Here is a 19,745-nt window from a genome sequence, read left to right on the forward strand (position 1 = left end):
TCCTTACCTAAACGGACCTCTAATCTGTTTTTTCTCATCTAGTCGGATAATAAAAATTCCATATCACCTAATCGGACTTCTGAAGAACTTTTAATCACCTCTTTTGAGAACCATAAAATGCATCACCAACATTGAGCTGATATAAAAAATCTTACTTACTATTACCAGTGAGAAGATCTTACATAAAAAAATCTGACTTCTAAAGTACTCCTCGCCTACCCACACTTGTGTAAAGTTCCGCATAACCAAATTGGTACTTCATTAGACTGTTCAACTCACGTAATCGGAAACAATGCTTCTATAGAGCTCAATTCCACCAAATGGAATATCTATAAGTGTTCTATTTAATTATTCCGACCACTATTAAGCATTACCTCACATTATCGGACCTTTTCAGTGATTCTTCTCACTCAGTTGCATCTCTACTATTGATCATATCATCCAATCGGACTTCTATTGAAATTACCTCTATAAAATGTATTCCCAGAATTAAACATATATAAAAATACTCCTCAAATACATATCTACACCAAATCGAACCTCTACGGAGTTCATATTCAAAAAATAAGATCAATGTTCAGTAATGGAAAGTTTATGTGTTCTCCTTAATGGGACTTCTACACGTCCTCAAATACAGCTCTACACTAAATCGAACCTCTTCGGAATTCATACTCAAAAAATCAGATCTCTACAATCCTGCCCCTTACATAGCCGGGTCACTGCAATGTTCAGTGATGGAAGTTTTTGTGTTCTCCTTAATGGGACCTCTACACGTCCTCATAACACAATGAGTTTTCTTACCACCTAATCAGAACTTCAAAAAAATTAACACCAATGTTTAACTGATATGAAAAATCCGCCAAACTGATCCACACTTTATCAACCCGAAGCTCATATTCAAAAAATCAGATCATTGCAATACTGCTACTCACTCAGTCGGGCCTCTGCAGAGTCACTTCTCATCAAAAAAGTTCACTTTAGAACTGGAAATAATCTAATAGGTCCTCTTTTGAGCCGCTAACCGCCGCCGGTCATCTATAGAACTGTTCATAATCTAATAAGATCTCTAACCGAGTCGGACCTCTAAAAAAATTTATAATTTGACATCTATGAATGTCTCTCACGATTTAGTCCAACTCTATAGAGTTCTCCAATACTAACACCGCATCGAATCTCTATAGAGCTCTTTTAGGCCCAGTAGATTATATATCGTGGTTCCGCATTTTATAAATTCCGTAAATATAAGTACAGTCGAACTTCTGTAGATTTCCTCCACAGAGCTCTGCATTTTATGAATTTCAAAAAAATCACAAAAATGATCTTCCTCAGCCAATCGAACCTTTATAGAGGGTCACCTACTCCAATTTCTGTAGAGTACGTCTGTACCATCAACATACAGAGAATATCTTCACCCAGAACACATTACTACACCTCAAAGTTTCTTCTAATCAAATAAGTCCACATTAGAACTGGAAATAATCTAATAAGTCCTCTGTTGAGCCGCTAACCGCCGACCTCTATAAAGTTCTTCATCACTTAATTCCAGCTCTAGAGAGTTCTTCAATATAAGTCCAATCTAATAACATATATATAGAGGATCTCCCAGAGATCCTGCTCAACTAATCGAAAGGGTCATATGGTCGAACGTATATAAAGATTTGACTAGTCCAACTTCTATTGAGTACTTCTATATCATCCCTCAACTAGAGGGACATTTTGGAGATATATGAGCCACAAGTGAGTCGTACTATCCCGAAGAGTATGCAAATGTACTCCTTTTTTCTATGAAGTTCCATCATGTAGAGTGCACAATAGGGCATCTTAGGAATTTCAAAAACAATGCGAATGAAGTAAAGAAGGACACTAAATACACAACAACAACAACAAATTACTAGAAATGACCATAGAAAACAAAACACACGAAAACGACGATGGAAAACTTATTTGATTTATGGATATTTAACCGCACACACACCCCAAACGATGACCAACCGACTTTTAAATGTCCTCGGAGATGTCCTTGTCCACTGTTGTGGTGCGTTTAGTACTTTCATTATTGCCATTCTTAAAATATCAACATCTCATGTATGGTTGGTATGTTGGTTGGTCGAATGGACGGACGGACGAGCGGGTATTCACTTCGTCTTGGGTTGACATTCGAGGCAGTCTTTTTCTTAACCTCAAAAAACATCCATTGTTGTTGTTGCTACTACTGCTGCTGCTATAAAGGAATGTGTGACCAAATCTCCCCAGAGGATATACGTATTTTCCTATCCCCCTCGGCATAGTCAGGATATACTCTGTCAATTTGGAATGGGATAACCATTTAGAATCATGGAATGGTTGTCATTGCTTTTTATAGACTCCCAAGAAAGGAAGGAAGTTGTTTGGGAATCATTACTAGGCAAACATACACATATCGACAGAGGAACAAAAAGAACAACAAAATGTCATTGAAAGGGAAGCACAAAAAAAACTAAAAGGGGTTACCGCTTTTAGTCGTGGGCTGGAAAAAATGGGTGGTCATGAAGGGTTGTCGCCGTGATGTTTGACTCCGGTTATGTGGCATTCATATGTTTACTTTAATACAATTGACATTTCCGAAACATGTGTTCTCTGGTGAGCTGGTGTGTGTGTATGGGTGCGTGAAAATAACACAAATATTTACACCCACTTACCCGGGGATCAACACACACTCACACACACATGCCTATCCTTTGGCATTCCGATTTCTTGTTTACCATCGATATTTGTTGTGGATTGGGATGAAATGGAATGGGGTGGTGTGGTGCGACAAACTATTTTGGAACACCACACACAAACCACATAATGAATATAGATGTGATTTTGGTTTGATGGGTGTGGTTAATCGTTTGACAACAATCAGAGCACTCAGCTAATCAAATAGCCAAAGCGAATCCTTCGAATAGTTGTAAACAAATGTTCGAGTATTTGGCAAGTCATTGGTTTGTTTTTTATTGGGATTATTGGTTTAATAAGTATTGAATATCAATTTTCTGGTGTTATGAAATACTCAAAACAAATAATGTTAAAGGGGGTGGAGATGACCTAATGAAATCCAATAGTATATCGGATTATTGGTTGATACTGAATTAGCATTTTGGCTATCGGGGACAACTACATCTCACCACTTCATATACAATAATCGTTCATTATCCCCTAATCGGATTATTTTTGATCCCCTTCTTCTTATTCGGACCTCTATAGGCTCATCGTTTGCTAATCAGACCTCCACGAAGCACATAACCTCCTAATATGACCTCTATTAAGCACATCCTCTCCTAATCGGACCTTTATAAAATGACTCATTTCCTAATCAGATCTCTTTGGAGATCAACATATCCTAATCGGACCTCTATAAAGATATTCATTGTCTAATCGGAATTCTATAAAAGGTCAACTTCTCCTAATCTGATCTAAATAAAGCTCCTCATCTCCTAATCGCCTATCCTCGGCTAATAGCACCTCCTCTCCCAACCAATTTTCCGACATCTATAACTACCCCCCTCAAACAGTCAGACAACTATATAGCTTCTCCACAGACCTCTACTGATATTCTCCTCAACTAGTGGAACTTTTATAGACCCTATTCTCACCTAAATGGTGTCACTAGTCTGACATTAATTATTTCTATCTCCATAGAGGTAATCCATAACTTCTGAACCCTTAATTTGATCTCCAAAGAACTCCACATCATCAAATAAAATGTCTACAGGGGATCTCTAACCTAATCGAAACAGTAAACAGCACTTCTATCCTAGTCAGACTTCTGCATAGATTCTCGTCGTTTAACTGAACATAATATCCGACTTCTATATCACTTCACACACAATCAGACCACTAGATAGCTTTTCCTCCGACCTCTATAGATATTCTCCACACCTAGTAGAACTTCTATAAGCCTTCTTTTCACCTAATCGGTAATACCAACTCCTCACGAAAGACTTTGATATCTCGCCCCATTAAGGTCCTCCATTACTCCTGATCACCTAATTGGACCTCTGAATAACTCAACACCATCCAATAGAATGTCTAATGGGTACATCAAGTATAGTCGTAAGACTAAAGAGCTCCTCCTCTCCTAGGCGAAATTATACATATCTTCTCCACTCCCAACCGAACATAATATATACGCAATCGATATCACTTAGTCCGACATCTATTGCTCTCCTCCTCTTCTAGTCGAAAGACAGTGAATATCAATCACCTCCCAACAGAACCAATACTACACATCATCACCAAAACCTACGTCTATAAATATGACCACACAGACATCTATAAGCTCCTCATCACTTAATCAGACTTGTATAAGATGTCTTCTCACTTAATCGGTACTTTATAGTACTCCACGTCACTTAATTCATTAATTATAGAGCTTTAAATCACCTAACAGAATGTCTATAATAATTCTCCTTCATTATTCCGAGCACTTATCGGACTTTTGTAAATCTTCTTATAACTAAATCCCCCCTAACATAGTCAAAACACTAACATTCTTCGATTTCCCTAATCGGATTTCTACATAACTTCCCCCTGCCAACCAAACACATCACCTAATCGAACTTCTACACAGATCACGACCAAACACAAACCTTTGTAAACTCCTTCTCACCTAGTCGAACTTCCTCACCAAATTGCTATTTTATTGTATTCCACCTCTATAACACATAATCTGGCCTCTATAGAGCTCAATCTCACCTAGACGGTCTTCTATTGAACTTACCCGCATTTCTATGTCTGATACCTACAAAAAATCCAACTCATTCATACCTGTCAGAACCTCTAAAGTACTCCTCACTTAACCAGATCTCTGCAAAGTTTTTTCCTCTATCCGAATTGGATCCCCATAGAACTGTTGAACTCTCGTGATCTGAAATGAGACTCCTATAGAGCACCACACCATCTAATAGAATGTCTAAAAAGATTCTTCATTATTCTGACCACAATAAAGCATCGCCTTACTAATCGGAATTTTGTATCCCTTCTTATAACCTTATCTAACGTCTACAAAATTCGTAACTAATATGGAACTGATATAAAAAATCCTGACCTCAGCGGAGCTCATATTTAACAACCTCAATCGGAACTCTGCAAAGTTTATTCTCACAAAATCGGTACTCCATACAACTTTTCCCTATTTTTTAAGTGTTTCATTATTAACACCACATAGAAACACTATAGAGCTCCTTCAGGCCTTTAGACCTTTATAAAGAGGTTCCGCATTTTTTGAATTAAGGGGACTCCCAATTCTCGGGGTCAAAAAAAAAATTTCGAATCTACTCTAATTCAAGAATGTCCCTACAAAATTTCAAGTGAAAATCTCAAGAACTCTTGAAGATATAGCCGATTTATCCTGTCAGCATCAAGTGACGGCTGATGCGTTTTTCTCTAAACGAATGTCGGGCACGATAACTCAAAAACTAATAACCCAATCGATTCCAAATTTTTACACGTTTTTCTGTGAGTGTACAGCTATCGTATGAACTAGGATAAAGCCAGTCGGTGAAGAACTTCCTTATTTATTGATTTGGTGTTTGGTAAAAAATCGGCGATTTTCCAAAAATATTTTTTTAAAGGTCCGCCATTTTTTTAATTTTAGAGCGAAAAATCCTAGTTCATACGAGAGCGAGACATGTACTCTTTCTAACACCGTTGGAATTTTCGGATTCCGATATTCCAGTGAGGAGTTATCATTGTTGGTTTACCAGCCCTTTGAAAATCTTGAAAAATTAAAATCGAGAATGGGGGTTCCCTTAAAAAAACATCAATAGATGTAAAGGTTCCCTATATCAATCAATATTCCTTCAACCTACTAATCCACTACAGAAATTATTATCACGCAGATGAACATTTTGGATATAGTTCAGTTCCAAATCGGTCATAATATCGTGATGAATATGCAAACTATTTCCAAACTTGCTGGAGATCCTAGTTTTGCGGCGAATGACCAATATGTAGAGTACACAATAAGGCATCTTTGGAATTTGCATTTTTGTGATCTTAGACGGATGGTAATTTTCATGCATTATTAACTGACCTCTATATAACTCTTGCTCTCTTGAGTGGACCTCTATGCAACTCATCATATTCTAATCCGACCTTAAGAAACCTTGCATCTTCTAATCGGGCGTATATGGAAGTTCATCGTCTTCTACTTTCACCTCCTCATATCCTAATTGGACCTTTATGCATATTCTCTTCTCTTATTCGGACCATTATGGGGCTCATCTTTTCCTAATCAGAACTCTACGGAGAACATCACCTCATAATCTGGCGTTTATTAAACTTACTCTCTCCTTGTCGGACCTCTCATCTTCTACTAATCGGACCTTATAAAGCTACTCAAGTCCTAATCGGAGCTCTTTGGAGATCACCCCCATTCAATTAGAAAACTATAAATCTATTCATCGTCTAATCGGAGTGTCAACCCCACTCAATTAGAAAACTATAAATCTAATCATCATCTAATCGGAACTCTATGTGGCTCATCCTGTCCTAATCCTATTTCAATGTAGCTTTTCATCTCCTAATCGGATCTCTAAGAAGTAGATCCTCTGCAAATAGGACATATATACATATTCTGTTTACCTCATCGGACTTCTGTATAGCTTTTCCTCGAATAATCCGGCCTCTATAAAGCTTTTCTTCATATAATGGGATTTCTGCTAATCAGACCTCTACGGAGTACATCACCTCCTTATCTGGTCTCTATTAAGTTTATAATCTCCTGATCGGAACTCTATGTAGCTCATTTTGTCGTAATCAGTCATTTATAAAGCTACTCATCTCCTAATCTGACCTCATTGAAACTCATATTCTCCAAAATCTACTCATAGTCCAATCGATGATCGCCCTCTCTATGAAGATCATCCTGTCATAATCAGAAGTCAATAGGACTGATCCTCTGCTAATAGGGCCTCTATCGAACTCTTCGTTTTCTTATCAAACCTCTACAGATATTCTCCTTATCTTATCAGACTAATAACCATGCCCCAAATTCGCCGTCTATAGAGGTCTAATCATTTTATGTCCCGCATGTTCAAATTCTGATTGAGTTCATGGAGAGCGAAAAACATATATGCGAAATTTTTCAATACAGGTCCGTGTTTTAACATTTCCCTAGGTCATAGGTACATTTTCCTTGGTCTTGGTCATTCTTTTAGATACATAGTTAATTTAAGTTCAATCATTCATTGGCATACGTCAGTCAATTCGGTTAATGAACGGGAAGATTCAGATGAACGATTGTGTCAAACTAGGAACTAGGTGAACGAGAGCAAAATTGAATATTCGGTACTAGGTCTGGCCTCACCTTCATCTAGTTTCAATTGTTTCAGTCGTTGTTTTTTGCTCTCGTTCACCTAGGTTGGTTTTATTCAATCGGTCATCTCAATCTTCCCGTTCATTCGTTCCGAAACGACTCAACTCGAATTGTCCTCATAAAAGGATATCCATCCATTTCGAGTATTTTAATGTTCCTGATTGTATTTCTCAACAGAAGTATCTGTAATGTGGTTATCCGAATTAGCGATTGAAGGTTTTATCATAAGCTCCCATTAAATAGTCCAGACCTTTTAATATGTTGCAGGTCACATTTGTTTTCTCGGAGAATAAACAATTATCCAGCAAAAAACTCTAACTTTCTGAGGATGTTTATTCCGAGTCTGAGTAATATTTCGTGATATTTGCCCCCTCTTGTCCGATTAGATGTTGTTAACAACACCTCTTCCTTACTTTTTTCGAATATTCAGTACAGTCCTTCTAATTACTTGTCCAGATTACCTTCACGGTGGGTTGTGTTGTGATTTTCGGATTATACTCTACTCGAAAACACACAAAAAATTATGTTTTCGGTCCATTTCATCCCAATCTGATCATCACCGAAAATTATAGGCGTTGTTCTTGACCATAACTGGAACTTCATGAAAAATTTCTAATGTGGTAATGGGTTACTGAATAATATCTGAATACGTAAGCACCTGTAAATATTTGACTGTAACTCCCACATCTGAGTAGATAAATCACTATATTTGGTATCAATTTAAAGGCCAACCACTCCTCTTGGATGTGCTATCAACTCCTGGGGTCTACATCCTCCAGGAGTAAATATATATGCCATAGAATACAAATTTTGTCATTTTTCACACAAAAGTCAGGGTCCATTTGACCCGCTAAATATTGACCGATCTTTATCAAAACATGCATGCTTATTCTGTGGCCCGATCCCCTTCTCCATGCAAAAATTCGCGGCCTCTGGAGCGACCAGAAAAACCGACAAAAATTTAGTATTTGGTCCATTTCATGCCCTAAATATTAACCGATCTTTTCCAAAAACAATAGGGGTCTTCATTGGCCAGAACCCATCCTACATGCAAAATTTCGTGAAGATTGGTCCATAACTGTGGCCTGTATCGTGTTTACAAATTATAATGGACAGACGGACGGACGGACACACATGTCTAGATCGACTCAGCTAGTCGAGATATGACGATCGGTATACTTAAAGGTGGGTCTAGGACCAATATTTCGCGGCGTAACAAACATTTGGGGCTGCACAAAGCTATAATACCCTGACAACATAGTTGTGTAGGGTATAAATAGCATATCATCCACCAATTTTAGGTATTTTTGAATAACAACCGGTATTTTTGAATCGATCCGGGAAACGTAATGCTACGTCCTTTGAAACATTCATACCCCTGTATTCATATTCAAAATAATTATGTTTAGAGAACTTAACTAAATATACATTAATATTTAAATTTCAACACTATCAGTATCTTCAATAATTATTTGTTTGTGTGTTCGACTATTAAAATCACAACTCAACTCACAGATGTTAAATCTACGGTTCTCAAACAAAAAGCTGGTAAGTCAAATATTTCAAATTTAAATTAAATTTACATTTAAGCAACTATGTAAACATTGTGTGCTTTTTAGCTTTAATAATTAATTAAAAATTATTAAAAGTTGACTTAAGCAATTTTCATCCTCAACCACCAACATCGACTTTCTTGTTTTACCTCTTCATTTCGGAGGATAATTTTCACTTTGCCACTGTTGAAAGTAATTGAAAATTTGCTAAACGGACATGAATTAAATCTCTACGAGATGAAGAAGAAGAAACGGAAATAAAAGGAGTATAGAAAATAACAAAGAGAAGGTGTGGAAGACGACATGCAATAGACAACGACGGAACGATACAATGCCCCAATGTTGAATGGGATACAAAACGGAGATTAGCCACTGCCATAAAAATTATAGATTCAATCTAATTAGAAATTGCAAAGAGGGACCACCACCGTAGAGGATATTTGGCAGATATTTAAGGGAATGAAATGATGTGACTTTAATTGTTTGTAAAAGTTGACAAATTACTAGGCTGTTTGGTATTGTATATGTACCGGCCTCTTTTCGGAATTTGTAAGGTTTTTTTTCTGAATTTTCCCATAGAAGAGACTTTAATTTGATATTCCTGGTATTTGGAGGTACATCTTTTTGATGTAAATATATTTTCAAATAGATGTACCTCCAAACATTTAATTTTCGTAGACGCATTTTCGTTCGTAGGGTGGCGTAGGGGATGATAGATACCAAACAACGGCTCTGATTGTGGACACTGACCTCTTTGTGGTGCCACCTGGGGTAGCTATTTTCATCACCCGATGAAAAAGTGAGCTAAAATGTGCCGCGAGTTCACCCATAAGAACTATAAAAAATGGGTTGAGGCGTAGTTGCCCACACTCGTAAAACCGAACCTACTATGAAAAAGCAAAGAAAAAGAAAACCAAACCCACCTAATGTTGACAACCCCCGCAAACGTATAAGGTACCACGATCTGCGAATCTGCACTTAGAATGTGCGCATGTTGTACAGCACAGGCACAGTGTTCGCTTTGGCGGATGTACTCAAGAAGTACAAAGCCGATATTATTGCCTTACAGGAAATGCAATGGAATGGGACTGGCGTAAGTAAATCAGATGATTACGCTATTTATATTACGCTTTTATAGCTGCCATGAAACGAGACGTGAATTTGGCTGCGGATTTATGGTTAACAGCAGAATAAAAGACCTCGTCTCCAGATTCACTCCAGTAGATGAGCGAATTGCTATAATCCGTATAAAAGCGAAGTTCTTCTACATCAGTCTAATTTGCGCCCATGCTCCGACCGAAGATCGCTGACTTCGCGGCAGCAAAACACATGGTAGTTAGCAGCACCAGATTCAAGCATCTCGATATACACAAGGCCACTTGTATTTCTCCCGATCGAACAACGAGAAATCAAATCGATCATGTTGTGATAGACGGAAGGCATTCATCCAGTGTTTTAGAATTCCGATCGATCCGAGGAGCGAATATCGATTCTGGTATTAAATAGTAGCGATGAAGAGGATACCCCAGAACCAATAATAGATGACGGTATAGAGTGTATACCACCTAGCCAAGATGAAGTCAGAATAGCAATCAATCGGCTAAATAATAATAAAGCAGGAGGTGCCGATGGGTAACAAACCGAACTATTCAAGACAGGTGGTAAGGAGCATGCACCAGCTGATTAGTACAATTTGACTAGAGGAATGCATGCCCAATGATTGGAACATCAGCATCCTGTTTCCCGTGTACAAAAACGGAGACAAGACGATATGTGCCAACTATAGAGGAATAAATCTCCTTTCCATCGCATATAAAGTGCTATCCAGTGTGCTGTGTGAACGATTGAAGCCAATGGTTAATGACATTATTGGAACTTATCAATGCGGCTTCAGACCTGACAAATCCACCATTGACCAGATTTTCACTCTGCGCCTAATCCTGGAAAAGACCAACGAAAATCACATCGACACATACCTCGTATTCGTCGACTATAAAGCAGCATTCGACAGCCCTATCCGTTCAGAGGTGTTTAAAGCCATGACATTCCTGCAACATTAATACGGCTATGCAGGATAACTTTAAATGGCACAAGGTCAGCAGTCGGAAAGGACCTACGGGAGACCTTCAATACCGAACGAGGATTCAGACAAGGTGACAGTTTGTCGTGTGATTTTTTTAACATCCTGCTGGAAAAGGTCATACGAGACGCAAAGGTGAACAGAAATGGCACTCTGTACACCACCCAAAGTGGGTCTGGCAGTAAACGGCGAGAAGACCAAGATAATGATATCAACGCGCAAGACTTCCAGTAGACTCGGACCAACTGTGGAACTTGAGAACTACAGCTTGCAGGTAGTTAAAGATTTTATATACCTTGGTACCGCCATAAATAAAACGAATGACATCGTTTTTGAAATTCGGAGAAGGATTGTGATGACCAACAGATGTTACTATGATCTAAGTAAGCAGTTTAGAAACAAGGCCACCTCCCGCCAGGCCAAACTCACACTTTACAAGACGCTGATACTACCCGTGCTGAAGCATGGGTACTTGCGCAAGCTGATAAGGCAGCTCTAAGGGAGTTTGAAAGAAAAATTTTCCGAAAGATCTACGGGCCGATCTGCGTTGACGGTGAATATCGGCGTCGAATGAACCACGAGCTTTGTAATTTAAACGCGAAGGAGATGCGCACAAGACCGAGGCGCTTGGAAATCTTTTTAAGCTCGGCTTATGGAGCAACCGCTCTGTAACAAGCCAGCTAAGTAAGAAAATAACTCGATTCCTTGTGTGTCCTTTTCCTATATGTATGAATTTCAATAAATTCAGTATACATTCCTTATATGTAGAACTGTCGGATTCATCCTAATTATTTTCTGAAAAAACATATAAAACATATATGTATATAGTTATGCCCAAAAAACGAGGAAAATTAATCGGTTTTCAAAATTTTTTAACCGAATATTCAGATAATAAAACCGTTATATGAAGGCTGTCATAAAGGTTGACAAATATTGGTAATTTTTGGTAAGAATGTTGGATATCCAAAGCGAACTCAAAATAATAAATTACAGCAATTACAAAATTACAGCAAGTTCGGTTGATGAAAGTGTCCCAAACTCCCCAAAATACATTATATTGGAGGTACGTTTATGTATATGTACCAATATTGAAAACAATTAAATAGGAAGATCTTTTAACCAATTATTACCCAAAATATGAAAATTTAACCAATTAGGGTGAAACCCATTCGCAAAAGGCTCGGTTGTATTTAAGTCAATGTATTTTTTCTATAAAAATATCCTCAGTTCATTTTTATAAATTTTAATAGAATGCATTCTTTTAAGTTCCCGTCAAAGTAGTTGTGACACTTCTGTGTTTTTAATCCAAAACTCGCAGAATTTACTTTGTCGTGGCTTCTAAGTGTTGTTGAGTCAGAAGCAACTACACCGTATAAGAAACCGCGACGAAAAGAAACACAATGTTAAATGTTACCGCAGACAAACCAACAAACAGATACACCACTAAGATTCTGGACTGATTAGCAGCTTCGCCAAAGCCAAGTCGTACCGCAATAAAGTACCGTGAATATTTAATTTAATTAACAGGCAATGCCTTTTAAATAATCTCCGGCAAGGACACCACAATAGTTCTCTGTTCTCTGACTTGAATTCAATTGTCAAGCCAAGCCATTCAAATGGAAATATAATCTCTGCAAGAGTAGAATCTTGAATGAAAATTGAAATTGTTGGGAGCACAGTTGGAATTTATTGTAATGACTAGAAAATTATTAAAACCAACAACAATGACAACAAGAAAAAAATGCAATAAACGTTTCTTCTTCGTCGTCGTTGTCAACCACAATTTGTTTTTAATCTCCGTTCAATGGCCAATGCAAAATGGCAATTGAATGAATGAAGTCAATAAGAGGAATTGTTTTAAATTTCAGTTTAACTTGAAGTTAGTATTTAAAACAACATGTTGTCCACTTGGAATTTTGATTTGAAAACATTACTATGCTAATACTAATAATAATAACTAAAACATTTGGAAATTATATTCTCTTCGAATATAAAAAAATATATATTTTTTAATTAAGTATTAGAAGAATATTTTTCAGTGCATGAACCACAGTTTCCACATATAAAGGTTCCGACCGACTTATAGAATTTTAATGAATGACTAGGATTCCTTATTTTAATTTTTATTTTTTTTTCAAATATGAAAGATATTCTCTTTAGAAACCTATTGAACGCTCATATAAAAGATCAAAATGTTATATTATGAAACAAATAAAAAGGTCATCGGCCGGTATTTTTATACCTTCCACCACGTGGTGTGTGGTTAAAATTCTATAAGTCGGTCGGAACCTTTATATGTGGAAACTGTGGTTCATGCACTGAAAAATATTCTTCTAATACTCTTAGGAATTCATATAAAACCAAAAATGTGGCAGGTTATGTCGAGGTTATATCAAAATAATGTTCAGCAAAAAGGGGCTTAACCTCCAATAACCCAGAATGCCGAACACTTACGTACTTATCTGGCTTGTGACAGAATAGTTGTTTCATAAGCCGAGCTTAAAAAAGATTTCCAAGCTCGTCGGTCTTCTGTTCATCCAATTTGAAAAGCCATATTCCGAGATGTTGTCTTCTACTAGATCTTTCCATCGGATTCGTGGCCTCCCCTTTCTGCGTGAACCATCACTTGGCTCGCTTTTATATGCATTTTGAGCTGGGCACATTCATTCATTCTCACAACATGGCCTAGCCAACGTAGTCGCTGTAGCTCGATCTATCTGACTATGTCGATGTCCGAGATCAGATGGTTCATTCGACGACGATATTCACCATCAGATCACGCAGATCGGCCATAGATCCTCCGGAGAACTTTTCTCTCAAACACTGCAAGAGCTGCCTTATCTGCTTGCGCAAGTACACATGCTTCAGATCCATACAATAGCACGGGTAATATAAGCGTCTTGTTTGGTCTGGCGAGATGTGACCTTGCTTTTGAGTTGCTTACTTAGACCATAGTAGCATATGTTGGCTAACACTATTCTCCTCTGGATTTCAAAGCTGATGTTATTAGTTTTGTTTATGGCGGTACTGAGGTATATAAAATCGTTCACTATCTCGAAGCTGTATTTTATTTTGTAGTTCCAGAGTTGGTCCAAGTCATCTGGAAGTCTTGCGCGTTGATACCATCAGCTTGGTCTTCTGGCCATTTAATGTCAGTCCCACTTTGGCAGACTCCTTCTCAATTCGTTCAATGGTGGCTGTTACCGCTCTCAATGTTCGACCCATTATGTCGATGTCGTCGGCGAGTAACATATGCTGTTTGGTGTTCAGGGGGTCATTTCTGTTCCCATTTGCATCTCGTATGACCTTTTACAGCTGAATGTTAAACTGTTCACACGACCAACTGTCACCTGAATCTAGCCAAATTGTACTGATCAGCTGGTGCATGCTCCTGACCAACATCTGACCACCAGCCTTGAATAGTTCGTCTAGTAATCCAGAATACCAAATATAGCCTCTAAAATTGGAATTGCGGATAAAAACGTGAAAATGTCTACAATATGGCGGTACCCTTATTGGGGGCTATGTCAACAAAGGAACTGTATTGATAATTTTCTGTAATTTTCTTTATGTATGTTATGGTTCGGTACCGTAATACGGAAGTTATACTAAGATCTGACACCCCATGAGAACCTGAAAAATATAGAGTAGAGAGATTGTCTACTCAATGAGAATCTAACATACAAATTACAGCCAATGAGGTTGAAAAATGTACCCAAAATACCAAACATTGGTGATTCTCTAAAAGTGGACCGATATGTTCCATATTCAACACAAAAAATTTTTGCTGACATTCTTGCCATACTTCTGTAACTGGACCAACCTGTCTAATTTAACGGCTTCAGGTGTGCGCTAACGACAATTTGAGGGCGGATGGTATATACCCGACTCCGGATTAACCATTACTATCGTAATTTTATCCATGCCTATTGCTTTGGATGACATCAGCAACATCATCCTTAGTAAATTGTGGTGGTACATTCTCGGCAGAGAGGGCCTTATCCAACCTAGTACACTCATTTTCACTCTTGGGGTGCTTTATTTCATATTAAAAAAACACGCGCACTTCTGCGGATCTGTCACTCTTACATCGTTTAGTAGTCGTCTTACATTTCAGGGCTCAATTGTGATTTAGCCATTGCAATTTTTAATTTATTTGTTCTTGACTTGAAGAGTAAGTTTTCTCACCCTTGAGTCTTCAGAGGTCATATGTCGAAGCTCGTCAGGTTCATAGGACAATACTATCGCCACTACTGGGAAGTTTTGCCCAGGAGGTATAAAGCAACTACCCGAGAATCTGAGAGGATGGAATCGATTAGTGGAAAATCGATAAATACGACGTTTATATATTATGTCATAGAACCGAATGTCATAACTCATGATAGACATTGAAATCTCCTGATACCAGGTGGTTATGTTTGGGTCACTAGAGTATCTCAAGCGAAATAGGTCTGTACTGAACTGAGAGTAACAAGAATGCAAGTTCCTCACCTCCACTTCTGGTACCATCCTTCCGCACAAAGTTGTAACCATCGCAGTGACCAAAGCACATCTTCGACTCATAAACTCCACAATTTCGCTGATCAATTCGACGACGATTCTTTCAAAAATTCCTCTATGAATAATTCACGCCTGGAAAGCCTTTACAAAATCTTCTATATGATAACATAGTTGTGTAGGGTATACAAATTGATTAATTCTTATATATGTACGGAGAAGTAAAGTAAATTTACACGGTCCTCTAAGAGTGCGAATGAACATTTTCATTTATATTTTATAAGTTTGACCATGAAGTAACTAGCAATTGCCCGGAAATCTATAACTCGTATTATTTAAATTGTGCGAGTTCACGATAACTATACCATTGTCATTGGAACATTTCCCCAGTGGATAAGAAGCTTTAAGTAAACCAATTTTTATGGATGCGATTTCTCCGTTTTAAAGCCATTATACATCCCATATATTGACCCGATATTCCAAGCGATACTTCATCAGCGAATTTTCGTAATCAACTTGTTTGTTGTACAAAAGCTACCACTTACACTTAAATCCGCACTTAATCCTCTCTAAACCTCATCCTTCTCATAAATGCTATTCTTATGTAGTACTAGACACCAAAAGACAACAATAACATCTGCAACAACAACAAGAGCAATTACACTCATGAAAAAATAAAACAACTGTTTTAACTCTTTCATTTCATAAAGCAACGAAACAAAAATAAGGACAACAAACAATTCAATTGAAAACACACCCCCGTCTTTTAGAGGCAAAAGACAAACAGCCAAACACAAATACATTTGTTTGTGTTGTTGTCACACACATACCCCTACACATACACACACTGGCATATCTATGCATTCATCCGTCCATACGGTTAAAATAACAAGGACATTTCTATGGCGGTAATCAATCTTCTTCTATTCGTTATAAACTGACAGCTCAGTGGTGTAGTCGAGTCAAATTCCGAACCCTCTCGGCTGTTTCTCCCTTGGCACAAAGTGTGGCAGTGACGGCCGGCGGTGGTGGTTACACACTTTCATTACAAACCACACACACACTCGCTAACTCACTCACTTCAACACTTTGTCTGAATTTTTTTGTAATAGAATTTCTTTGCAATGTCTCGGCAAGCTGTATGGCGTATGAGTGTTGTAATCAGAGATGGTCCGTCAGAAACAGTGACGTAAATGACATACATTTCCGACGTATAATACATACGTCAGAAACGTCGGAAACCCCCCCAAAACCATTAGGTTTTTGACAAGATTAATCAATTCGAAAATTACGCACGTTTTACTAAAATACATATAAAATGTCAAAATTTTCTTCTCAAAAAAGTTCAGAATTTTTATCAGCATTAGTAAGGAATAGTCAGATGTACGTAAAAATAATATATATTCTTGAAAATAACTGTATATGGTTATAATATTGAAATAAATGACGTTTACTACATTTATTACATTTTATACAAGTATATGACGTTTTCGACGTTTACAACTTTTTGACTGTCGAAAACCTAAAAATTCGTCAAACGGACCATCCCTGGTTGTAATGTCAGTGGAAAGAGGGGGATGGTATGTCGCCCAATGTGCCTGCTCTATTTCGAAAAGGTTAAACATATGTATAGCCGAGATGACATACATTTTTACATTGTAGTTTTGTTTTTTATTTTTTAAAATAAAGGAATGCCGCCATAAGCGAACAGCAGCAAATACTTTCCACAGAATGGTCTGTCAACATGACCTCTTCCGAGTGTGATGAGTGCATGTTGTTCGGTGTCACAAGGGCCACGATTAACAACACTTTCAAACATCACAAATAGACAAATGTCTTTTTCGAAGATTGTCAAATTTTGTGGTTAAATATCAATATATTTCTGTGTTGAGTGGCTATTTTAAAATGAAGCGAATTCTTAATGAGTCGTAAAAATGTTTTTACATCTTGAGAATCTTTTTAATATCTTAAAAAATAATGATTTGTATGCACTCAGCCATAAGGCTAATGACGTTATTCGAGTACACAAAAATGTGTCTCATCGAAATATCGGCCTTAGAATCCAAATTTCTTTGAACCAAACTAGTTTTAGACATTTAAAGATAATTTCGAAATGCCCACATAAAATGCTTTTATAAATTCTTCTTTAAACAATCCAGCCCTCGAATACCTTTAAAATGTTTTTCTCTAAAGGATTCTCGTTTTTGTACAACTAATTTACTTAGCCAAAAATTTGGGGATACCGTAATATGGGGACTACCAGAAAAACTGGACCTATATTTATGTTTTTTAGTGGAGCTTAAAAACCAGTAAGGAAAGTTCAAAAGTCGGATGGGGCCGACAATATGATACCCTTCACCACTATGGGTACATGCAAGACATGTTAATATCTACAATATCCTGTTGATATAGAAATTTCGCATTCATTAGTCGGGACCTAATTCGGTACTCTGTGCAAAATTTTGCTTCAATCGGAACAATATTGGGAGTTTGGTGCATAATTTACTTTAAATCGGACGAAACTATAAATCGGAGCTATATCTAAATCTGAACCGATTTCAACAAAACTTGTCATATAACTATCTAGACCTAATTCAATACTCTATGCAAAATTTTGTCTCAATCGGATCACTATTGAGAGTTTGGTGCATCAATAAGTTAAAATCGGACGAAAATATATATGGGAGCTATATCTAAATCTGAACCGATTTTCTCCAATTTCAATAGGGTTCGTCCTTGGGCCTATTAAGTGACCTGTGCACAATTTACTTTAAATCGGACGAAACTATATATAGGGGCTATATCTAAATCTGCCCCGATTTCAACAAAATATCACATACATCAGTCGGGACTTAATTTAGTACTCTGTGCAAAATTTTGCTTTAGTCGGACCACTATTGGGAGTTCGGTGCACTATACTATATTGGGGGGTACCCTTATATGGGGGCTACCCGAAAAATGAACCTATATTTATAATTTATAGTGGAGAAATTTGCTACCTAATAAGAACTCGACGTACTAAATTACAGTCAATTCGGTCGAAAAATACGATCAGAACCCCCAAAATACCAAAAATTTGGGGGTACCGTAATTTGGGGACTACCAGAAAAACTGGACCTATATTTATAATTTTTAGTGGAGTAATTTGGTACCCAATAAGAACCCAATGCACAAAATTTCAGCGATTTCAGTCAAAAAACGCACTAAATACCCTCAAAATTCCGAAAATTGGGGGGTACCCTTATATGGGAGCTATGCCTAAACGTGGACCGATTTTCTCCAATTTCAATAGGGTTAGTCCTTGGGCCAATTAAGTGACCTGTGCTAAATTTCATTCAAATCGGATCATAAATGCGACCTGTACTTTGTTAACAAAAATACATGGACGGACAGACGGACATGCATAAATCGACTCAGAAAGTGATTCTATACATATTCTCAAAGGGAACCATGTGTCTATCTCGATTCTTTTTGCCTGTTACAAACATATGCACAAAGACATAATACCCTGTACCACAGTGTGGTGAAGGGTATAAAGATTTCCAAGCGCGTCGGTCTAGTGCGTATATCCTCCAATTTGAAATACCATGTTCCGAGATGTTTCTTCTACTTGATCTTTCCATTTAATTCATGGTCCAACCCTTCTGCGTGAACTATCAGTAGGCTCGCTTTTATATGCCTTTTGAGCTGGGACATTCTCATTCATTCGCACACCATGGCCTAGCCACCGAAGTCGCTGCAGTTCGATAACACTGACTATGTTAATGTCCGCGTAAAGATTGCAAAGCTCGTGGTCCAAACGGCGCCATTTGTCGCCGTCGACGCAGATCGGCCCGTGGATCTTTCGGAGAATTTTTCTCACAAACACACAAGAGCTGTCTCATCTGCTTGCGCAAATACCCATCCATCAGATCCATATAACAGCACGGGTAATATCAGCGTCTTGTAAAGTGTGAGTTTGGTCTGGCGGGAGCTGGCCTTGTTTTAAACTGCATACCTTAACGTCGACGCACATCGGCGGTAGATCTTTCGGAGAATTTTTCTCTCAAGAGCTGTCTGATCTCCTTGCGCAAGTACCCATGCTTCAGATCCATACAACAGCACGGGTAATATCAGCGTCTTGGTCTGGCGGGAGCTGGTCTTGTTTCTAAACTGCTTACTTAGTCCATAGTAGCACCTAGTTTTATTTATGGCGGTACCAAGATATTTAACATCTTTAACTACCCCGAAGCTGTAGTTCTCCCCGAAGCTGTAGTTCTCAAGCTCCACAGTT

The sequence above is a fragment of the Musca vetustissima genome, unplaced genomic scaffold (assembly GCF_032173495.1).
Source record: "Musca vetustissima isolate MV318-11 ecotype Yass unplaced genomic scaffold, APGP_CSIRO_Mvet_v1 utg17496, whole genome shotgun sequence".
Taxonomy (NCBI): Eukaryota; Metazoa; Arthropoda; class Insecta; order Diptera; family Muscidae; genus Musca; species Musca vetustissima.